The sequence below is a fragment of the Periplaneta americana genome, chromosome 9 (assembly GCF_040183065.1).
Source record: "Periplaneta americana isolate PAMFEO1 chromosome 9, P.americana_PAMFEO1_priV1, whole genome shotgun sequence".
In the NCBI taxonomy this organism is placed as follows: domain Eukaryota; kingdom Metazoa; phylum Arthropoda; class Insecta; order Blattodea; family Blattidae; genus Periplaneta; species Periplaneta americana.
The window spans coordinates 65,645,841-65,671,726 of NC_091125.1; the positions used below are offsets into that span (position 1 = coordinate 65,645,841).

Here is a 25,886-nt window from a genome sequence, read left to right on the forward strand (position 1 = left end):
TTTCTCGAGAGATTTCTGGGGACCAATATGGAATATTTTGTTTGTTGACGCAGCCCGACAAATGAAAGTGAGTTTAGTCATTACTGAGCACAACAGTATCGCCTGGAACATTTTCCAATATTGTCTCGCAAGCATCTTGGCGGTTGAGCCAGTCACGTTGCCGAAGTTCCTCAACCACCATAACTTTGTAGAGACGGAACTTGAAGTCTAGGTGTAAGATTCGTCTGACACTCCGATCAGATATTCCCAATACCAGAGTATGTTTAATGGCTGAACGTCGTGGAGATGGGGTAACAGCATGCTTCACTGCTGCGATATTCTCGGGAGCCCGAACGTTGCGACATCTACCGGGCGACTTCTGTTTGAAAATTGAAGTTTTTGTCTGACATTCTCACCCATATCAGTAGGGTTTTCTTATCAGGAATTCTTTCGTGTCGACCTGCTCTAAAATGAGCACGAAATTTCCACAACATTGCAATCACAGTCACCATTTTTTTTAAATGCTCAACAACATAAAGCACGATGTTCATCTGTCCACGCCATGATGGTAACTGAAATGGCTTGTGCTGCTCAAAGATATATGCCGCTCAAGCGCAACTATCAAGAAACCTGTATGGTGGTCAATTCAAACCGGGGAGATCATTCTGCCGGACCCTGCTTATTCTTCCTTATTGTGCTTCTTTTCTAACCACAGAAGGAACCAGTGTTGCCAACTGGACGGAAATTCCATCAAAAGTGACGGAATTTCAATGTAGCGGCCGGGAAAAGAATGGCTTTGACGGATGACGGATTTTCTGGAGGAAATTACGATTTACATCGTCTTTTGACATTTAGCTGCTGTCATGTTTAATTGTTTAATTTTTGGGGGAGCGTAGACCAATAAAACACATCAACTACAGAAGTAGAGGGGGGTGATGTGTATGAAGTATTATTATTTTAATCAAGATTAGTGAGGAAATTGCGTTAATATTTGCTTTTATTTGTATATACTGTAGATATAAAGAGTGGGTCCTATTTTATTTCATTTTATTTTGACGGAGTCTGACGGATTTCCAGGTGTTAGACTGACGGGAGTACAATTTATGTATTGGCAACACTGCAAGGAACCGATAGCAAGAACTACAGAGTATACAATTAATTAGGTCTATATAATATGTTCGAAAATAAAGTAGCAAGTACGAAGTGTAGCCCACAGATTTCCTTGGTTTTTTCCAAGGTTAATTTTATACATAAGAAGAGTGCTTACGTGCCATCTTCGGATCGCGAACCTTAACTTGGTGTGGAGTGCAAGGACGCGTTGTGAGAACGTAATGGGAACTGACGGCACATATGTCGGCGACAGGTGCGTGATGCACGAGCGAAATTGCTTCAATCCTGCGTCCTCTGTCAAGCAGGACAAAACGCCGAGCCTGGCAGCGGCAGATGTGAGATGCTGCCAGCACACATACAGGCCAATCTCTGCGCTGCGGGAATGTCTAAAACTGGAAATATTTAAGTACAGTAATGCCATGCAGAACGCCCACTCGGTTAACGTTTCTTTGGTAGAACGCCTCTTCGTTTCCAGTGACTCTAACTTGACAGAACCTCGTGTCTCTCAGTACTTCGTTTTTCCAGCAGTGTTTGGATAACGCAGAAGATAATTATATATAGCGTAGCGCGTAAATTGCACAAATTATATAAAGTTGTTTTTATTATCCTATCCTATCTTATCCTATCGTATTCTACCCTATTCTATCTTATCCTAGTCTATTCTGTCTCATCTCATTGCATCCTATCCTATCTTATCGTATCCTATCCTATCCTATCTTATCCTATCGTATCCTACCCTATCTTATCCAATCGTATCCTCTTCTATTCTATTCTATCTTGTCCTGTCGTACCCTACCCTATCTTATCCAATCGTATCCTCTTCTATTCTATTCTATCTTATCCTATCGTATCTTCTTCTCTTCTCTTCTCTTCTCTTCTCTTCTCTTCTCTTCTCTTCTCTTCTCTTCTCTTCTCTTCTCTTCTCTTCTCTTCTCTTCTCTTCTCTTCTCTTCTCTTCTCTTCTCTTCTCTTCTAGCTCCAACTCATCTCTTCTTCCATCTCCTCTTTTCTTTTCTGTCTTCTTTCGTCTGATTTTTCACACACAATAACAACCATCTTTCCTTAACACGACTTTTCAAACACTCTGTATGATGAGGTGTGCAGACTCTATCCAACCTTGCGATGCCTTTACAAGACTCTTTGAATAGCATTCCGCAATGTCCCAACTTGTCGGTGTGTTTTGGCGAACACTTGAAAGGTTCTTGACGTTTTCTAGCACGGCTATTCAAAGCGCCAGTTTCTATAGGATTGGATAAGATGTCCGTTATAACAACATAAGCACATGTTATACAGAACATCAATCTGAGCAGAACGCACAGGGAATCATTATACGTACGTTACTTAAGTACTGTGATTTCAAGCACGCCTGTTATTTCATGTTTGTTTTACCATCTTCAACTGGTCTGTTCTTGATGATGAGTGTATCGAAGAGGTTGTTACCCACAATTAAATCATTGAGTTATAGCAGAAGCGAGATAAGTCACGGAAGTACACTTTCCCAGTTCATCGTCAGCGGAATGGTACTTAAGTGTCGATGCGATGAAGGAATTAGCCACCGGCATAGCTCAGGCGGTAGAGCGTTTGTTGCTGATCGCCAGATGCTCCGAGGTTCCCCTCAGCTGCAAGGAAAATGTTAGGTAATCACATGACGAATCATCGCCACATCTCTCTGTTACCAATTCCATCGACGTTAAAGAACCTGCACTACAACGACTTTAAATAACCAACTGAAAGGAGGGATGGACATTGAAGAGGTGGATTGTAAAGTGTCCTAACTCATTGTTTTTAACTTGTTTTATTAACATTTTAATTTATTCTTTTCAAGCTCGTATATAACTATGCAAGTTTATGTAACTGACTCTCCTAAGTTTTGACATATTCGTTTGAAAAAATAGCGTCAAATTTGTTTTATCAGTTATTGCCATTTTTCTCGTGCCTTGTCTTTTGACTTAGACCAGTTTGAAATCCACCTCTTCGATTATGATGGATTGAAACATATTTCAGCCACCTTTCATGACAGTATTTACTTCTGTACATCCATTTCTTTCTTTATTTCTTTTCATCTACAAGTGAAATAAAAGGAAGGAGGTGTATAGTTTGTGAGTATACTGTATTGATAGGCGGATAAATTATCCATTATGGCACAATAAAGTAAGAAAATGGCAAGACGCAAGTTTTAGGAAACGATGGCTGCTCCAATTTCAACTTTCTTGTGTTTTCCTCTTTCTTTTCGAGAGCCAAAATTTGTATTGTTTGAATGACACACTATACAGACACATCTCGGGCCTCCCGGGCACAAGACCAATGCTGAAATAACACAGGACAGTACACAACAAGGGACAGACACGCAGACCCTTGAAAGAAAAATGATTTTTTTTCATTAGACACTTGCCGGGAATTGATACACAGACCGTCTGGATGGGAAGGGAGTATGCTATCCAAGTCTATGATTCAAGTCTGCAATCAAAAACTGAAGCGAACTGTTTCTGCAGAGATAAAACTACTTCGGTATCTTGGAAGCTATAATTTATCACATCATTATGAGGAAAGAGCTGGAAGTTTAGTGTCAACTATCTCAGACATCGTTACAGATAGCAGATAGCAGCCTAATGGTGAAAGCTCATCTACAGTGAATGGAAGCGAATCCGAGAATTTGCTTTACATGATAAAAGGAAGAGGATTTGGTACATTCAAGAAACAATGGAATGGCCAATTACACAGATTTGTGTTGTAAATATTTTAATATGCCATCGATTTAAGTGAGTGCTTTTGGAAAATTATCATAACATAGCACTTTAGGAAATAAAATAGAAGTCGCACAAATATTGTGTGTTACTTACGAGATGAAGAGCTGGTGATAAAGCGGTAGGGGGATGTATGTTAAGATATCAATGCTTACATTATGTGGAACAGTAGCGATACTATTAGGCCTAAGTAAAAAATATTCAGATTTTGTCAGTTCTGATCACTGATCTTGTCCTTAGTAAGTGAGAAGTTAAGCTATTAATTATAATTTACACTAGGTAAAGGAATTATTACTTTATTAAAATAATTATTATACTTTAATTTTCGTACACATATTGTTACTAATGTTTTCTGCATGAGTAATAGCCAGGCTACTGGGACGCATATCTGAGAGATGTTTATAATAATCAGCACCCACAATCAGGAAAGTCATATCCCTTCTGATCGTTTTCTCCTTCAATAGCATTAACCACAGCACTGTTTTGCAGTGTTGTTTGCGTTATTCCCATTTGTAGTGCTCATATTCACAACTTTTTCTTTCTCGAAAAAATAATATGTACTGTATATTTACGTATATGTCATTATTATTTTTAGTAGGTTATTTTACGACGCTTTATCAACATCTCAGGTTATTTAGCGTCTGAATGAAATGAAGGTGATAATGCCGATGAAATGAGTCCGGGGTCCAGCACCGAAAGTTACCCAGCATTTGCTCATATTGGGTTGAGGGAAAACCCCGGAAAAAACCTCAACCAGGTAACTTGCCCCGACCGGGAATCGAATCCGGGCCACCTGGTTTCGCGGTCAGACGCGCTAGCCGTTACTCCACAGGTGTGGACCATGTCATTATTACTACATTAATATTACTAATGTAACCACAAAACATTTTGGAGACAATAGGCCTACAACAAGCCTTGGCGAATAAGAAAGTTGTCTTGTGCTAGGCTGTGCGGTACGAGAATTAATTACCTGACAAGATTAATTAATTTTTCTCTGAACACACGGTGGTCTAGTGACTGGAGGGCTCGGCTTATAATCCTGTGGACTCGGGTTCGATCCACGGTGTACCTCCGATTTATAACTTGTGTTGAGCAAGCCCATGGTCCAGGTAACACGGGGATTTTCTCCAAGAACTCCGACTCCCCCGTGGCATCCCAACAATAAATAATATTCATTATCATCCTATCTCATCGCGGGTGTAGCGTAGACCAGCCTCTTATGGCGCACCCTCGACAACGACTTTGTCGGTAAATAGGTCTATATAGCTGACTTCATGTGGGTGAATAACGAACAGTCAGGTACTCGCCATTAGTTAAAAAAAATAAATAAAATAAATTTAAGAAAATCTATATTTGGAGAAATAACGGTGACTTTAAACTATCGCGCCATATCGTCAGTTTTGTTGTTTCACTTTTTCAAGAAAGACTATTTATGGATAAAAAATTTTCGGATAGTTTATATTTTGTGTGCAAGGAGCAACTAGGGCTAAGTAATATATTGCAATACATGCGGACTGACGATTTTTCTACTTATTCCGAGTCTCTACAAATTCATTACTATTATTATTATTATTATTATTATTATTATTATTATTATTATTATTATTATTATTATTATTATTATTATTGTTGTTGTTGTTAAGCGTAACAAAGCATCATAGGCTCATTATGGGAGAGTAAGTATATGTCTGTAGAATTACAACATACTAGGTGTGACTGTACTTGGGCCCTCCAACAAGGAACGGTCTTGCATACTTGACCCACAAACCTAAGTACAAAATACAATTCGTGTCAAATTGTGCGACTGTGACATAAACACGTTCAACTACCTACGTCCTCCGCGGTTATAACTTTAACTTTTAATGCAATAGGCTCGAGGTTTTGTTTAAATTCTGAGCCAAATGGTGGGTAGTTTAGACAGTTTGGCAACAATATGCGACTGCTTTGACCTGTATTACGGTTTTTCTTTTTCAAACTTAACATCGAGCTTACCGTAAATACAGGGAAGTAAAATTTGACGTGTATTCCAAACAAATTGCTTACATATAATAAACTTATTAGTCATTACTTGCGAATTATAAATGAGGCAGTAGAGCGAGTGGGCAGTTTCAAATACTTGAAGTGTACTATAAGCAGTAACATGAGTTGCTGCCAAGAAGTCAAAAGGAGAAATGGAATTGCAAAGGAAGCTTTTAATAGAAAAGGGAGAATCTTGTGCGGACCTCTGGAAAAATAACTAAGGAAGAGATTAGTGGAGTGCTTTGTGTGGAGTATGGCATTGTATGGGGCAGAAACATGGACATTACGACGAAGCGAAGACAAGCGAATAGAAGCATTTGGAATGTGGATATGGAGAAGAATGAAACGTGTGAAGTGGACAGACACTAAGAAGTGGAAAGAGTGGATGAAGAAAGAATGATGCTGAAACTGATCAGGAAGAGGAAAAGGAATTGTCTGGATCATTGATTGAAGAGAAACTGCCTACTGAAGGATGCACTGGAAGGAATGGTGAACGGGAGATGAGTTTGGGGCAGAAGAAGATATCCGATGATAGACATTAAGATATATGGATCATATGAGGAGACAAAGAGGAAGGTAGAAAATAGGAAAGATTGGAGAAGCTCGGTTTGCAATGAAAGACCTGTCAATACATTTTACCATTTGATACGCACTTAGATCAACCGTAACTTTTTAAATTTTTTTAATTAACGCCACAATAGTGCCCTAGCATTATACGCCATATTGGTTTGTAGCTATGGGCTGAGATTACTGAATAAAACATGGGTAACACTACGCTAATCATTTCACTACTCTTTTTAGATGTATTGGATTTTTATTCTCATAATTATTATTATTATTATGAGAATAAATATTATTATTATTATTATTATTATTATTATTATTATTATTATTATTATTTTATAAACTAATGGTGGGTACTTGACATACATTATTCAGCCAATTATGTAGACAAATTTACCGATGAGTCATTGCCCAGGGCGCGCCATAGGAGGCTGGTCTACACTACACACGCGATGAGATGATCATGGAGTTTTGTTGGGATGCCACAGGGGAACCAGAGTTTCCAGGAGAAAACCCCTGTGTTACCTGGACCACGGGCTTTCCCAACACAAGTTATAAATCGTGGGTACACAGGGATCGAACCCAGGTCCACAGGTCCAGCGCTCTAGCCGCGAGACCACCCTGGCGGCTGCTTATAATAATAATAGTAATAATAATAATAATAATAATAATAATAATAATAATAATAATAATAATAATTATTATTATTATTATTATTATTATTATTATTATTATTATTATTGCTTTTCTTCTACAGAAAAAATGTGATGGGACTCTGTAGAATATATTATAATTGACTGGGAGATGATTACTACCCACTGCACGAGAATTTTGTTCTTTTAACCTCCTTTTCGCCAAGCTGTAGGACTATGAAGGCCTAACTTGAGTTCAAAGAAAAATTAATTACTAACACATTTCTCGATTTCATGATGAAAAAGACAACAAAAAAAAATGCCGGAACGCAGTTGATAGCTTCATAATACATCTTCAGTGAGAAAGTAGAAGGAATAATACGTGTAAGTTGTAAGTTACATATTGTCTCGTTTTTGTGCTATCTCGAATGAAATACATTGTGATTAAATTTCCGTGCTGCTAACCGTGTGTTCGGATTATTTTTCGCAATCTTATAAACTACTTAAGGTTTCATTCTCTACTTTGTGACGCGTTCTGGGTTTGAGTGATATTATCTTGAAGATGAAGCCTATAAGTAATTCTTGAGTATTGGAAAAATTAAATGTCAACACACTGTTGCACAACTCAAAATCATCATGTAATTATGTACCATTTTTAAAGTCAGAATTTACATATTAATGATTTAAGTCAACCAGCTATTCTGATACATACTGTATAGGCCTACATACATACTATAATGTGTTTATTGTATGCAAAAATCGAAGTTTGAAACTTTAAACCTTAGTAGCAATAGGCCTAGTGTCACTTCTGTTTTTGCTCTAAGGGAAGACCTTATAGGGTATATATCGCGTGGTGCACTCCCGCTTTGTTTATATATATATATATATATATATATATATATATATATATATATATATATATATTGCTAATAATTGTAACATAAAATATAATATGTACAGAAAAACTTTAGTTCGCCCCTGAAAGAGTAGAACTCGTGCTCAGGGGCGGATTCCTGAATTGAAATTAAGAAGTATATAATACAATTTATCTTAAGAATATATAAATTTAAATTTAAAATTGTTCAATTTTTAGAAAATCCATACATAACTTTTTAAATTTAATACTAGAACTATTAGAATTGACAAGATTAGGATATTTAAATATAAATTTGTTATAATTATATTCTTGGGCCTAACTTAACCATAAAAAATAAAGGGATTTAAACATAACAATATTGTTCCTTTGAGACATGATATTTGTTTCATGCTAAATTATAAGAAAAATGGTCTATCTAAAATTTCTGATTTCATTTATCCAAATTATTTTGCAGGGAAAGGCTAAATATTTCCTATACCATGGGTGGCTCCATGTAGCAGAGCTTTAATTTTAGAAATTTAGAAATTAATGCAGAAGTACTATCTGTAAAAATCAACTTCTAAACTTAATTCAGCACGTTTTATTTCACCTGTACATGTGTTTTTAAGAATTTACACTAGTAACTCGGACATATTATTTCCAAAATCTTTAAACAGATCGTCGATTATTAAGAAAGCCGGAATCTATACACCTGATGACACTCTCTAGCTGAACACACTACTCCAAATAATAAAACAACAGTAAAGAAAAAAAACAAAGTGAATTCCTGTCTAGGACTATGAGCAAAGTCTTCATAAATGTGTTTTGTACGCTGAAAAAATTAACATTTAATTTTTCAGTGGATTAAAGCATCATTTTTTCTGACGCTTTCTTAACGGGACAAGGCCGGATGATATGTCATTGCCACAAGCAGTTTTTTTAATTTCCCCAAGATATCTCGTCTTTTATCTCTTAAGTGTTTATTAAACTGAAATATTTTAATATTAAAGGTACCGTACAGTTCTCACATTTTTTACTTAGAAATGCTACTCAATTATTAATTCTGATTAAGGTTAAACTCGAAGGGGGGGGGTGTTATTACCCCATTCTGCCTCCTTAAATGACGCCTCTGTTTAGTTGTTGTTTAGTCAGCTGTCCGAAGACAGGTCTGAACCTCACAACTGATACAAAAAAAAACACCTCTTATGAGGCCAACTAAGCCAGGAGATAATGAGGTAGGGTGATCAATTCCTTTCCCCCCTCCATTGCATACATCGCCGATTAGCTACATGTTACACTAATCAGACTTCAGATGTATACAAACCGTTGCTTACGGGATTATACAAGCTGGCGCATAGCACGGTCGAGAGTAGGTCTCTGTGAGTCATGACAATTTCTGCCGCTAGGTTCGCCTCTCTGCCCTATGAAATGATGAATAGTACCATTACAAAGCATTGTGCATCGTGAAAATAGTTCGATTAATTGTGCATTACTGATTGAGTACGAATATTATAAATATGCCAAGCATATTACAGTGTTATTTGAAGTTTGTTCTGCTAAGTTATACTGGAAAATTGTCTGTGTTTTGCTATGTGAAGAACTCTGTACCAACAGGTCGTATCTTTATAGGTTAAGGTAAATGTCAAAGTTCTCTCATATAACAAGCAATGCTATGTTAAAAGTGGCGAATTGCATTTTCCGACTCTCGAATGATGTGACCCGAAATGTAAAATAATTTCATGCATTGTTTCACTTACCAAGCATTACTGATATAGGCCTAATGAAAATGTGAACGACGTGATGTAAACATTGAAGATAATGTTGTTACTGTTTTCACTTTCTCTTTTAGAAAATACCGACAAAAGTAATGAATTATCTTCATGCTGTACTTATTAGGTAATTAATGTGTATTTGTCTGTATTTTAGACCTGTGTATTGTTACGTAATTATCAGTGAATTTGGTTAGAGAACTTAACAAGGTTAGTATGAGATTAGGTAATGCACCTCAAACTGTAACTAATAATGGCTGCTGCCGAAATAGGCTGAGGTGGTTATCGTGTGAAACAAATTATATCTGGAATATCTAGTTTTATTATATACGGATACGTAAAGTTTTTTTTTTTTTTTTTTTTAGCATGTGTTTGTAATTTTGTGAGGTTATGTCTAGCCTAATTTCTTTTTATTCTTGTATCATTACCATCATTACCAATACATTAATTTATTTTATATTCATTTCAGGTGTTACATCTATGGTGGCAACTCTACTTATGTTAGGATATGAAGTAACAGTACATATTCAACTTCATCATTTGCTAAAAATTAAAGAAAACTGTATGTGTTCGACTCATTCCATCGTCATTTCTTCTTATGTATGTGAACCACGTTCGTTCTAAAAGTGCTACAATAAATGAACACTATAGACAACGTGATGGAACAATTTACAAGTTACTGTTAAAATGCTCAACATTTTCAAGTGGTGCTATACCCATTGTTTCAAAATGTACATACATATTTTTACATTTCTATAAGAGGTGTCATAAATTATTTCAGCATATTTGTAAATTCTTCAAAATTAATTCTTCTAATTAATACCATACAGTAATGAAATAATATAGCCTAGGCCTATATGTGATTTTATACTACTGGTATTGATGTTGATCTTGGTAAATTAATCCAATTTCACAGTGTTGTCTTTTGTATTGTGGTTCATAACAATTATAACAGTATGTACGTGGAAATGTTTTTAAAATAATAAATTCTAGCTCATGATTTTAAGTGGTCGTTTCAATGGGAGGTTATATTGGAAAGATGATCACAAATGGATAATTTACTGCAAGATACAAGAACTGAATATAAGTGAGTGTTCCGTTGAAAGTGAAAGTGAAAATTTCGTTTTACAAGAGCTAAGTAGGCGTACACGCACTAAAATACTACAGCGTTTACTATTACTATGCTCAATAGATTAATCAGTAGGCCTATAGAAATGTTTTCACCACTGCAAGAAAAAATCGCGCAATAATTATACTTCTCAGTTATTGTGACGTCCGTATTTTTTTAAAAAAGAGAGGGAAAAGTTAGGCCTTCTTGCAAATGCGTAATTATGAATTCAAGGAAATTAAAGATAATGCAGTACCTTAATTAGTTGCAATATCTTATTTAATAACAATATTAATAATATTAGGTGAAAAGGGTAGGCTATAGTGCGTATATGTAAGATGTCAAGTTAATTTATTTCCGGAAATGTTTGGTGTATGAACTGAAGTACAGAGCAGACAGTCCCTCAGTTTATATGTAATATGTTTTAATATCAAGAATGACAGCCTTTTATTGTAATATAATTGAGGAGTAGAAGTTTGGAAATTACGTCTATTGTCCATAAAATATTGTACGAAGCATTTAATAAGCAATGATGAGTCCTTTAAATGTCCCAAATGTCAATGTCTTTTAAGTGTTCTGCTATGAATATATAGGGCAGAACAGCGCTCCGAGCGGCGGAATTGGCATTACGAGGGAACCACTTCAGACTCGTTTTTCAAGCTCTATGCGCCAGCTTGTATAATCTCGTAAGCAACGATACAAACAGTCGTTCTTCCTCTGACATATCGCCAAGTGAAGTGTACTGCCTGATAACAGGTGTACATATCGGCCAGAACTTCAATCAGAGGAGCTCTGCTTAGTAGTCTATTGTAATTGATTATAATCCAGTTCAGCCTTTTATCGGCAATTACATATCCGACAAATCCCAGCTCCTGAAAACTTCTTAAAAACGAAACACCAGGGAACTCTTCTGGACAGGACCCTTAAAATTTATGGTGAGCGGTGCATTTGCGGGAGCAAGTTTTCTTGGAGTGCTTCAGTTGCCTTCCGTGTTCTCAAGTTGCCATTATTCTGTCCTAGCGTATCAACTTTTCAACTACTCTGAGCGGCCTTTGTGTTGCATTTAAAACGCCATTAAATAAAGAATTATTTTACTTAACCGGCTGAGCTAACACAGCTTTGTGTGTCGTTCACCGAAGACGTGAAATATGTTTTGTTTAAGCGATCCTTTCATAATCGTATTCCCTTTGGCAAATTTACAATAAGAGGCAAATGTGTTCAACTCCTGACAAGCCCGTCCTATGTTCTGTGCCCACCTCCAGCCATACATGGATCCTCTGTTGTGTATTGTACACACTCCACGGCCCACACGTACGAGTCCGATGACAGAAACAGACCTCACTTAACAAGAAACAGAATTCGATACTAAATGAAAATTTAAATGTAATTACGTTTCAGAATTATAATTTATTTGATACAATAGAAGACCTTGGATTTTGTTTGTATTGTTGTGACGCCAAGGTCTTTGAGATATGTGTGACAAGACCTATGACATGTTTCTGCGGCCATTACATCACCTGACTGCAGTTCAGTCGCCCACTCCCCTTGTAAACAAACACTGCGTCCCCGTAGACTCACCTGTTTGAGAAAGACTTGACAGGCTGCATAAATCTCCCATCCCTAGTACAACACAAGACTTTCCTCTTGCGTCGCTTTTTAGCAACGCTGTTTGGAATATATGTTCTACCCATAACTGTACTTACGTGACACTACATTACCATAGACATATTTTATGTATATGATTTGTTGTCACTATACGTTTAGCGAAATAGTTTTTCTTGATAAACTTACTAATAACTGTACAGAAATATATAATAATTTAGGTGATTTTAATGCTCGTGTTGGAAAACAACTAATCCCCTAAATAAAATATACTAGCGATGATAATTTAAATTATAATGTTTAAAAGTTGAGAAGATATGCAACTTATGTTTATCTACTGACTATAGAAAGAAATTGTTTGAACATACATATTCTGAACATACCTTTAACTTGTTGTTCCTTCAAGGCAGCGATTCACAAAAGCTAGCTATGCCTTTAATCTCAAAAGTACAGTATGCAAGGAACTTGATTTTTTTTCCCTGGCGGTTCTTAATAAGATATTATTTATAATATTTTATTATAATACTGCTTCTGTGATTGGTTATGTTTTATAGAAATAATTTAATTATCAAAAATAATTGTAATTAAAATTAATAATCTTTGTAAAATAATTGAAATTCTTACACCAACATAATAATAATTGTCTACTTTCAACGTACTTGAGTTTTGAAATTCTACACAAAATTTGAAATTTATAATATAATTTGTTTTATGCTGGACCATGCCGAAATGTAGTAATTATACACCTGGTAGCAGCCCTTTGATGGACCTCATTAAAGTACACCTATTCATTAAAGTTCAGGTGTTCCACCAATCAGAAAGCACCATTGTAGCAATATGAAAGCTCAAGTATCGATTATTCTCGGATATGCAATCGAAAGACAACTAGCGAAACGTCACGGAGGCTGGAAATCCAATACTGTCGCAGAAGGTTATGTTCTGTTACTATAATAGTTAGCGTTAATTGTAAATAATATTCAAATAAATTCAATTTGTCATCTCCTTTTTCAATGTCTAAATCAATTCAAGGTTATATCAAGGTTATTGTTTATTTTACTCTCTAGATCATATCAAGGTCAATGTGGACATTTGTTCCTCGGAAAAAATCAATACTTTCGCGTCTGCACACATTTCACAATTTACGAGTTATTGCACAAGGTCAGTTCCGCTCCTCAGTCAGATAAGAATAAAATGAATACTTCTGAATAATTTCAAGTTAGAAATATGGTCGAGCATTAAAAGTCGTGTGAAACTTGACTATAATGGTAATTAAGACGCTCGTGTGAAAATTATGAACCTCGCTTGCGCTCGTTTCATAAACATACTCGCGTCTTAATTACTACCATTATAGGATCGTTGCATAATGTACTATTTTAAGAGATCTACATTTCAATTTTTTTTTTGTTTATTTATTGATCGATATATTGTGGCTGAGTGAAGGCCATAAAAACTTCTCTTTCACACAACTAGAAGTGACAGATATACAGACAAATAATAACAATAGTATACCTAATATTATAGGTAATAACCTAAATACAAAATCATTTTATGGAACTTCAAAAATATTTATTCACGTACTATGAAAGAGTGAGTAAAAAACCGTGGTCTTAAATATCGTGCCTCATACAATGAAATATTCCCAGATGAACCATTATAAAACGCTATAAAATTTCATCAAATTATGGCTGCAACTTTTTGTTCATCCGCAGTTTAAATATTTTCAAGTTTATAATGATTTTTTCCATGTGTTCATGCGCGAATGCCCTAAATTGAGCTAATTTAGAGTATTTTTGTTCGTGAGAACACGTATTGAAATTACGTAAAACATCGGCAGCGAAATGTTAGGAAATGGCATTAGAATGGAATGCATGCTTCGCAAATGCCCTCGACCCTTACAGAAACAGTGCATGAGGCGAGGCAGGGTGAAGAAATAACGATTCAAGATAAGTGTATACAGTAGCCTATGTTGTGTATTAATAATATGTTGACAGAGGGGAATGTCAACATAACTGGACAGAACATTTATCACGAATGGTAGACTGTAAAAATAACGTAGCACTATAATAAAAAATAGTGATCTGATTGAAAAAATTATACCTACAGTCTATGGGTTTTTGCATTGATTTCGTCATAGCAAACTTATTCGGTTTATTGAATCTATAAACTAAATTTTCTGTGGGTCAAATATTGGCGTTATAGCCTAAATACATACTCGCATTGAACAGTGTTTTTTATTACAGAAAAAGCTTTGGTACTTAACGTGAATCCCAATAATGTGAGAACGAAATGGGTTCAAGGACTGAGGCCTCGAAACGTTTTTTATATCGATTATTATTATTATTGCTGTTGTTATTGTTATTATTATTATTATTATTATTAGTATTATTATTAGTATTATTATTATTATTATTATTATTATTATTATTATTATTATTATTATTATTATTATTATTATTATTATTTTGCGTTCAAAGGAACTACTTTCAGCGAAAAAGATGGTAAAATTATAGAACATTACTTCTTTTACATATCCAGACTATGAATTGACGTCATCATAAGCCTACAGGTACAGAAGGCAACTTAAATACCTAGCATTAAGATTCTCTTTGGTCCACAATGGAGATGCTTATATAAATTCATATAAGGTAATCGTTCTCTTTTCCATATTATACGGAAACATTATGTGAAAACCACCAAATTATAACAAAGTAAAGTGGAAAAATTACATTTCATACAGTGACTATTTACGTATCCTTTGTAGTGTTGAATTGTTTTGTGTTATTCTAACCGGTGTCCCTTCGTCTTGATTACCACAATAGTACGAATATGAGTTCCCTCTATTTATAAATTACAGGGTTGTTTCCTATCTCTGATAACGAATTTGAACGACATCATGTGCGTCAGGAATCACACCGACAGCTGAATTGCGGCAAGAGGTGACAGACCAGTAGTGAGTGGTTTCGTAGTCAAGAGTGCACGGTGTATCACAGTAGCAGTGCCCAAGAAAATCGAGCCTTTTTGGCAGGGGTACATAACAACCCTTTCCGATGCCAAGTATAGTTACGCGAAAATCATAGGAGCCTGCAAAAAACCTGGTTTCATTATTTCCAAGAAAGGCATCTTTTGTGTACCTAATAAGACTGGCAAAGCTCGGATAAGATTAATTCCAGAGTGGAAAAAGCAAGCAAATCCACCCCCCGTCAAAAGTCACCGCTCCCCACGAGATGATACAAATTAATTCAATTCGAGCTTTACCAATCTTATTAAGTACACAGAATATGCCTTTCTTGGAAATAACGAAATCTCGTTTATTGCAGGCTTCTTTTATTTTCACTTAACTGCACTTGGTATTGGAAAGAGTCGTAATGTACCCCTCCCGAAAAGGCTCGATTTTCTTCGTAATTTCTGCCGTGCACTCTGACTATGACATCACTCATTACTGGTCTGTCACCTCGCGCCACAGTTCAGCTGTCGTGTGACTCCTGACGCACATGATGTCATTCAAATTCGTTATCAGAGATCTGAAACAACCCTGTATGATTACTACCTGGTTCAGAATTATTATTATTATTATTATTATTATTATTATTATTATTATTATTATTATTATTATTATTATTATTATTATTATTATTATTATTATTATTATATATTGTGTTGTTAAAGTGAAAGATTTCAGACGGTATGTCTTTAAAAATATGCCCACAGTAATGAATTCATATTATGTATAAATTTGCAACTCGCAGTAGGAATATAGACTAGAACTGTGTTTTTTTTTAATGTTTGTGGTGGCTGATTTATTTTCTTGGCATTTTCCTCTCTCTGAGCAACGGTATCTAGTTCATAAATAGCACATAAATAAGGTTCATTATGACTACAGAGCGTATCTTGCAACAGTATTGTTTCGATAGAATGGGTGTCAATGGAGAAAGTAAGACGGACGAGATGAAAATCGGAGATCCTCTGTTGAATATATTAGAGGAGTTATGCAACGCAGTGGTTGTCATGGTGACCTCAAGGAACAGTTGTTGGCCGCGACCCGAGGCCTCTTCTTCTAATTCATTTCATTACCTGGAAATGTACAGCGAAGCCGCATCTTACAAGCACAGAATGTGATGTCATAAAAACAATTATATAAATTATATAATTATTCTTTCTTCACTCATAAATTTCAATACAGCCAGGTTACTGCTGCAGGTTTATATCGCACTTCCCTTCTGAAAGCCTGACTGTAATTTTATGGGTACTGCTCTGAATAATCAAATAAGTGCAGTAAATATTCTGTTACTGTAAGTAATTTATACTACTGCATCTGCTGTTACTCATGTTACTACTAGAGCTGTTACTTCTGTCGCTTCAGGTACTTAAGCTCTAGGAACTTCTACTTCACTGCTGGTAGTTACTTCTATTATTGCTGCTATTAGTTATTTCTACTACTGCTCCTGTTAATGTTACTTTTACTATTGCTGCTAATTTCGTGTTTTCTACTACTCTAACTTCTACTTAAGTTCTTTAAACTTCTGCTTTTTTGCTACTATTGTTCTACTACTACTGCTACTGTTACTTTGACTGCAGCTGTCGCTTATACTTTCAATTTTGAATGCTTTTGGAATTTCTACTTTACTGGTGTTACTGTTACTTCTACTGTTAATTTTATTATTACTGATATTATTTCTGTTGCTACTGCTGTTACTGTGAAGGATTCAGAGTCATAGTGGGCCAAGCGCCATTTATTAAAAACGGAGAATGCAAGGGTTCAAGTTAAGTGAATACCACAGTTTAATGAAGATTAACATATCATTTGGTTTTAATGTGTATACTTTATATTACTTGCTATATGTGTCCATTGAATTATGGTAATAACTTCATTTTAACCCTTGTTTAGTAAATGACGCTTGGTCCACTATGGTTCTGAACCCTTCATCTGCTGTGCTCTTGGAACTTACAGACTACTTTATTGCTGCTATTGTTACTTCTATTAGGCCTGCTACTGTCATTGTTACTTGTGTTGCTACTGCTACTTGCATTATTATTCCTAATGGTGCTTCTATTCCTACTACTGTTACTATTCTAATGCTAATATTACTTCTATTGCTACTGCTACTTTCTACTGCAACTGTCAATTTCACAGCTACTACTTCTAATGTCACTTCTGCTATTGCTGCTTCTGAAACTTCTACTTAATGAAATAAAATCCGTGGCGCGAAAGCCCATGAAGGGTCAAAGTCTATGTCGGCTGCTGACCTCGCGTCCACATGCCTCAGCAGAGGTGAACGATCACCCGAACATAACGGAGGTGTCGTGTGGTTAACATGATGATCATCCCAGCTGATATAGCTGATTTTCGTAACCGGATTTCGCTACCTATCCTGTATTTTCCAAAATTCAACTGAATTCTGGGTTCCATACAAAGGCCGACATTTCATGAGAAAAATCATTCCCTATGAGGACTCGAACCTGCGCACATTCCTTAACGCGAGTCCTAAGCATGATGAAGGCGTAGACCAGGATGCCATTGCTATTCTTGTTAACACTGCTACTGTTACTACTACTACTACTACTACTACTACTACTACTACTACTACTACTACTACTACTACAATTACTACTATTATTCCTATCTACGACCGGCACTGTAATGCTGCTACTACTATTGTTACTAATGTACTGTTATTACTATCACTGGGATTACTACTGCTTCTACCATTGTTACATTTACGCAGCTTTCACACCGGAACAATATGGAACAAGCAACTAGCAATATGCAACAGGCACTATTTTTCTGACCTTCTCTCACACCGAAGCAACTTGCGATTATCAATCTAGTCAGTTCGAGTTTGCTTTTCTGTAGTTAATGAAGGATCTGATGAAGATAATGGAACAGGAGATTGAATGGAAGAAAAATAATAGTGGGACCAAGAGGAGGAAAAAGAGAAGAGCGGAAAAGTGGAGAAGGCAGAAAAGGAAGAAGGAATGTAAATGAGAAAAGGAAGAAGGAACAAAATAGGAGACGTGAAAATAGTAATATACGTTACAAGAGCGGTATGTTGACGTTTTCATGTTCGAGGAAAAGTTTGAAAAAGCGAAACGTAGTTGAGCTTTTTTAATTTCCGAGAACATGAAAACAAACATACCGCTCGTGTATCGTACATTATTTTGTGCGAAGATCGTTTATTACATACCTAAAAGACGAATTTCTAATTAGTTGCAATGAAATCTCCATGTTGGTTTCTGTTTAATGACGCCAACTTCGGAACACAAAAATATCTTTCTTCAACATTGTTGCTGTAAAATGTTTTCTTTGTTTACTATACTCCAGCAGGCCGTGATATACGTCTGTCTTTTTTTTCCCCCAGTCTATAAATGCGAACTTAAAACAAACGGTAAGGTTATGTAATGATTTATTTTTCATTTTAATATTTTAACAATATTATTTATATAACATATTGCAGTAATAACATCGGCATCTGGAATCTCGTTGACTTTTTCACGGCTTCCTTAATGTTACTTGTATCAGGAATGCAATAAGTTTCGTGGAGTAGTAGACTTTACTTAATTTTTGCAAATATTTAAAAACAATAATTAACATTGCAATTAAGGTGAAATTGCAGTGGTAAGTTTCCAATTTATAATTATTACTATGTTAAACGTCTCTAAAAATAATATGTTAAAAGCCTAAAGCAGTAAAATGAATGTCGCGCTTAAGCGGTAAGAAGAGGGAAATTGTTATGTGTGTTACGTTGGGAATACTGAATGTGGTATTTCACACTTACCGCGTATTGGTTCTGTGCGGAAAACAAGCAAATACGCACGATCTCGCACAAAGTTAATTTGGAGTTGAGCAGTATAAATGAATAGAAATTGGAGAAAATGAAGTAAAGGAGAGAAGACATTGGTATTACAGGATGATGAGAGAAGGAAGTGAAGTAGAATAAATGGAGGAGAAGGGTGAATGAGAGACTAGAAAGCGGGGGACGAATAGGAAATGAAGGGGTACGAGGAAGTGTTGGGGTAGTTGGAAGTGGGGAAAACCAATTCGGGAGGAGTAAAAGATGATGAGAACAAAAAGAGGAAGTAGAAAAGGATCAAGATGAAGATTACTATCACTGATACTACTACCATCATCATTGTCATCATTAAGAGAAGTAAATTACAATCATTGGTTTCGGTGGTTGGCAAGCAATTTTATTCGTCACGCCTCACTGGCATTTCTGGAAGTGTTATATTCTCCAGTGTTAATAGTTAGGAAATGGTTGTTCTTTCATCACCAAATATTCATGGTCAAGTCATACGAAATTAAACATGGAATTTATGGTGGGTTAAGCCATGTTCGGAAAACTAATTTAATTTCTCCTGCTACCGAGCCACTATTTTTAATGTTTGTAACGTCATTCATGAAAATAATTGATAAAGTTTTACCGCCGCTAGGATATTATTTTATCTTATTTTAAATCCACCACCAACAGAAGCAAGCTTCCAATTGATAGGTGGCTTACCTTGATACATAGGCCTATACAAAATACATAATAAGAAAACAAGCAACACAAACGAAAGAAAGAAAGAAAGAAAGAAAGAAAGAAAGAAAGAAAGAAAGAAAGAAAGATACATAATAGATGCTAGAATATAATACTATAGTTAATATAGTGCCAAATGTTAATATAATAATGCAAAATTATTTCAAAACTAGAGTAAAAACATTATAATACACTTATTCATAATTTAAATATCTAAGAATATACAATTCTTTTTAATATTGTATGAAATTTTTTAACTGTTAAACTGAAATCTAATTGAGAATCACAGTTTAAAGACGGAGAGTTATAAGTATCACACATAACAAACAATAGAGAGTTCTTGAAGAAACAATTCTAGGAATTTCCTATGACGTAATTCTGTTCTTCTTACATTGAACTGAAGGAATTTAAGAAAATCACAATTATTCAACATACCGCTAACAGTCTTGGCTATTTATTAATCGTCTAGATTCTAAACTTTTATAATTAAATTCAAAAGGTAACTGATTATATAAAATTTGCTTTTCATAAGACGACACGTGATGTTTTTTAAAATATAAATAACATAACATTTTTTTTTCTGTATCCTTTCTATTTGCATCTGATGGGATTGGAACTGAGGTGACCATATTATAGACGCATACTCTAGCTTACTCGTATCTAAAGTTTTGTATAGAGTATCAATAGTATTTATATAGTATATAGTATTTATATTTTTTAATTCTTTTGTATTTCTGATTATAAATCCTAATTTTCTATATGCATCAAGTGCCACATGATTTAAGTGTTTTTAAAACATAAGTTATGTGTAAAATAAATGCCCAAATCTTTAAATGAGTTCTCATCTGTGGAGTAACGGTTAGCGCGTCTGACAGCGAAACCAGGTGGCCCAAGTTCAATTCTCGGTCGGGGCAAGTTACATGGTTGAGGTTTTTTCCGGGGGTTTCCCTCAACCCAATATGAGCAAATGCTGGGTAACTTTCGGTGCTGGATCTCGGGCTCATTTCACCGGCGTTATCACCTTCATCTCATTCAGACGCTAAATAACCTAAGATGCTGATAAAGCGTCGTAAAATAACGTACTAAAATAAAAATAAATCCTTAAATGATTCTGCTCTAAGGCCTACCTAGGAATCTATTTATCAACGGCAGACACAACTATTGCCCGTCCATGAAAAATGCTCGATCCCAAACGTAAAACACACCATACAAATGAACACACATAGTTTGATGCAATCTACCTAATGTGTTACACATGCGAAAGAAAGTGTCAGTCAAAAAAGAAAAAGTTTTGCCCGACTGCGATCCCATTTGTATTATTAATAGCTCGTACCGTGATGCACAGTAATATTTTAGCTGAGTGTACAGCGATACATTTGAGTGTACAAGATGCTCGAAGCATTAATCGCCCACGATTTTCGTTTTATAATTACATCACGATTTAACATTCTCTGTCTTGGAGCAAGGGCAGAGTTTTCCCACGCCGCGGTAATCGATACCACGATCGATACTACTGACCCGCACCAACACAGTTCATTGAGCCTCCTGACATTCACGACCCGCGGAAAACAGGTGCACACACATTCTCCAGGGTAGGTGCATGTGGAGGACGGGATATCTTGTTGGCTTTACTCCGGAGATACGGGATTCAGTTCCCGAAGTTGGCTGTCCTGATTTTTTTTTTATTTCCGTGGTGGTCTTTGATCTCCCCAAACAAGTACCGGCAAAATGACTTCAATAGGCCAGGTCTGCTTCTTTCAGGAACTTATACTTTCCACTTACTCAAAATAATTTAATCATACGAGCGAGGTCAAAGAAAATTCTGTACAAATAGGATTTAAAAATTGACACCTCGCATATGGACACAGAATACAGTTTAAAAAAAGCGGAATAACAGTGATGAGGAAAATTGAAGTACCGTACTCCGTGAGAACTTATTCCAAAGCTGATTATTAGACGAGAAAAATTCACTCCGGCACCGGAAATCGAACTCGGGTCCTTGGTCCTATGTACCAAGTGCTCTAACCATTGAGCTACGCCGAAGTTCAATCCACAGCACCGGATCGAATTCCTCTCCTCTAGTGTTTTTCCCTTCGTGGCCTGACTCCAACTTCGACATATATGTTGACATATTAGGCTATATTAACTCAACTGCCATTATACAAGAAGCGCACTCAATTGAGTGACTTGGTAGCCGGGATTTCACAGTAATATGCACTGTTGGGCGAAGAATCTACGTAAAGATTAATTTTTGGTCCTACAGGATATATCTGTTATGGTAACAACGATTATTAGATTCGATACGGTGCTGTGGATTGAACTTCGATGTAGCTTAGTGGTTAGAGCACTTGATACGTAGAACCAAGGACCCGGGTGCGATCCCCGGCACCGGAGCGAATTTTTCTCCTCTAATAATCATTGTTACCATAACAAATATATTCTGTAGGACCAAAAATTAATCGTTACATTCTTCCAAAGCTGCCTTGTGAATCACAAATTACTTGTAGTTCTGCAGTGTCGAATCCACGTTGGTCTAGTTATTATTATGCTGTCCTGTAGATTTGCTTCTTCAAGCCCGACCGAAGGTGATGATGGATTTTAAAGGGTTGTAAAATTCTTAGCATGATTTTCTTTGGGAGGAAACTCTATTCGCGATTCATGCAAAATTCGTTGACCTTAAGTTTCCCCACATTGTATTTCAACATTGTAGAATCTCTGCAATTTGCCTCCACAGTTGCAGCTAAAATTAATTGATCTTTCACATACTGCACTGGTGAAATGTACGCATAAAGGCAAGGAATTCTTTAGCGTTTACAATTCCTAAAACTATGATTTTATTTGTAAAAAAAATTGTCGAGAGTGATATTTCTCCTGCGAGATTTGAAAATGTATGTTCCGAAGAAGTACATTAGAGTTCTCTATTTTTCTTATTTTCATAGTATACTTTCCTACGGACTATTTTTATGAGGTAATAGTACTCGTATTAATAAGGTTCTTATGTTACAAAAAAAATCTATTATAATTATAACAAATTCATCAATGAAGGCACACTGCAGACCGTTATTTGTGAATGAAAAAATAATGACTGTTATCAAGCCCTAAATTTTGTCAAAGATAATTCACAAATGTTGAACATAGGAATGATGTTCACCTATACAATACCAGAAACCGTGACTTTTTTGATATACCTAAATGTAGGCTAACCAAAACAATGAATAATTATTATTTTATTATGTCTTTAAAAATTGCAAATAAATTTCAGACACATGTTTTCTATCTGGAAAGGAAGTCTTTTAACAGACTTGTCTCTGGTTGGTTAATCAACAAACCCTTTTATATTAATGAGGTTTTTAATATTAATGTTGTTGAGTGTTTTTGATACAATGTTATTATTTTTTGTCTCTGTTGTTTATTTTATATGTATTACTTGACTTTGTCAATTGCACAAATTCGTGTTCACTGACTGTACGTTACTCAATATGAACTGTGTCCGAGGATTCGTAAATTTGTAGCAGAACTTAGTAGCTATATTACGATTTTTCAGCAGTATATACGTAGCGATAGCTTTTCATGAACCTAAGAAAGTCAAGATTACAAAGCTATTCGATCACTATAAGCGCCCTGTGCATAAATCTTTAATAAGGCTGGTGTGAGCCGGAAATCGAAGCAGATATTCTGGTGAAATTTTATCTTAAAAGGTTTATTTTCGCATAGAATTATTGCTGTTATGAAGAAAATGATGTAATACTCCAGTAGTTTCGAAAGTTGTGTACGTGAATGCAGTTATTTTTATTGTACTGTAGAAGGAATATTTTGTTAGATATTCAAAATGATATCGTATCTCCACTTCATAATGTTAATTTTGTTCATCCTTGTCTTTTGATTACTCCTATTTGTAAAGCATAAGGTAAATTAGAGTCTGTTGGACAGTCGGGCATGTTGACTTCTAGCAGAATGTGGTGCCCACAAGTGGCGAGGTAACACGTTAAAGTACAAAGTGTCCAACATGCCCAACTGTCGAACATACCCTAATTTACCCTATACAGGGTGGAAGTGAAATAACCTTGCAGATTGAAAGGGACGATAGAGTACGCTCAAATGAATAGAAAACCTATATTACGTTTTGTACACGGTTCATTAGAAAATTAAGTTGGAAGTTCCAGAAGTTTGGCAACCTCGCCGCTAAAAGTCTCCTTTCGTATCGCAATACAGATGTAAGAGGTCAACGAACTCAGCGTACGTGTTCTGCTTCGCGCACCCTTCTTTAATTAACACGTTGCGATGTGGATTGCATTGTTCAGTAGTTTAAAATTAGTAGTTTTAAATTAAATTTACACGATAACCGCTCACGTTATTGAAATATGACAGAGAGTTAAATATTACTCTTTATTAGATTTTTTATCGATTTGGACAAAAATCACGATCCAATTCGCAATAGTTACCGACTAAGAGGATGTTAAAAACATTTTGGGGGGGGGGGAACATTTTTTTCTGAGAAAACTATGAACTTTCCACCAATATGGTATTACACTTTTTTGTTACATACAACATGAGCTATTCGCTCTAAGAATCTGCAGGATTATTTCATTTCCACCCTGTATACTGTTGCCAAGTATAGCACGCAAAAAAAAAAAAAAAACAAAGATTGTTCGCGAGCTATTTCTTATACTGTACATCCCTATAGTAGGCTATACGAGATAAATTTTATCCTACATAATTAAAATATGCAGTCCATTTTCCGACTTTTTCATGTAAATAAAGGGACAAAAAAAAAAGACAAAAGGAAAGCAATAGGCCTAATTAGCACGCAAATAAATGAAATAGACCTAAAGAAGAGAGAAATGAAAAACAAAAAAAGATGGAAACAATTGAAATTAAAGGAGAAAATAAAGAAACGTTTCCAGAAGTGAAGAAAGAAGATAGGAAGAAATAAAAATGAAGTGAATAAAGAGAGGGAGAGAAGAGTGAACGGGATAGGATGGAAAGGAAGGAAATATGAGAAATCGTAGAGAATGGCAAAAACAAAGAAAGAGAAATAAAGAGGAAATGAAGATTAATGAACCGAAGAAATATGGTACGAAGTAAAGAAATGAGGAAAAATAAGAAAGAAGAGATGGGTGGTAAGAAAAATGGCAGAAGGCAAATAGATAGATTAAATAAATAATTTAAATAAATAAGCGAAGGACGGAAAATGAAAAAAGGAAAGATTAAGACGATAAGAAAGGAAGGAGTAGGCCTACTATAAAGGAAACTAAAAAGTCTCAGTCTTGTTCTTGAAACAAAAATACGTGAATGCAATATAGATGGGAACAAACTTATTTGGCAACTGAAAAATACGCGACGTCGCTTATAATAATAAAGTGGTGACGTAACTTCCAGTTACGTCACACGAACTCTTCTGCCTCTCGAATAAGGACCGACGCTGGACTGTACTTGAATGCCAATTACGTGGCTAATTTAATTATGTGTCGTTTGTAACGGAGATAAAAATCGCATTTTGCGCAAGTCTAGGCGCTTGGCGTGGACGGAGGCGGAGTGCATGAAAGTGCTCCGCTTGGAGAAGGTACGACCTGATTTCCGTCCTTATTTCACGTCTGATAATCGGGTTACGTAAAAGTATTGACCTCATATAACTGTCACTTCCAAGTAGTAAAATTAGACTTGTCCTTCAACACAGATGAATTTACAACTATACGCTCTCAAATAGATAATCTTTTGCTAATATAACTTACTTGTTTCGCAAAACAGTAGCTGAATGGATCCATCTGACAAACTATACAAGATTATAATACTCGTATATGGAGATTTTATCTGAATATTTCAGTTCCCCTTCATTTTCAGTTGTCATACCATTAACGATAGCGTTCGGAACTGGGCATTGGCATCGATACCAATGAGCTTTTGCGCCGTGCATGTTAGTCCACAAGCTTGGCCTAATAGTGCTTTCTTCCGATCTGTCACACTCGTGTTAAGATATATTTCTCATTCT

The 25,886-nt window shown here is 35.6% G+C and overlaps 1 protein-coding gene and 1 long non-coding RNA gene across 3 annotated transcripts in view; both read left to right on the plus strand.

Annotated features, from left to right (window-relative positions):
- The window catches only part of LOC138706037 (Krueppel-like factor 8), an 877,162-nt gene that overhangs the window by 631,332 nt on the left and 219,944 nt on the right, over positions 1-25,886 (plus strand). The window lies entirely within an intron of this gene.
- On the plus strand, positions 9,253-10,679 carry LOC138706036 (uncharacterized). The gene is made up of 2 exons (XR_011333880.1): positions 9,253-9,539; positions 10,143-10,679. It is a non-coding gene; the product is annotated as an uncharacterized lncRNA (long non-coding RNA).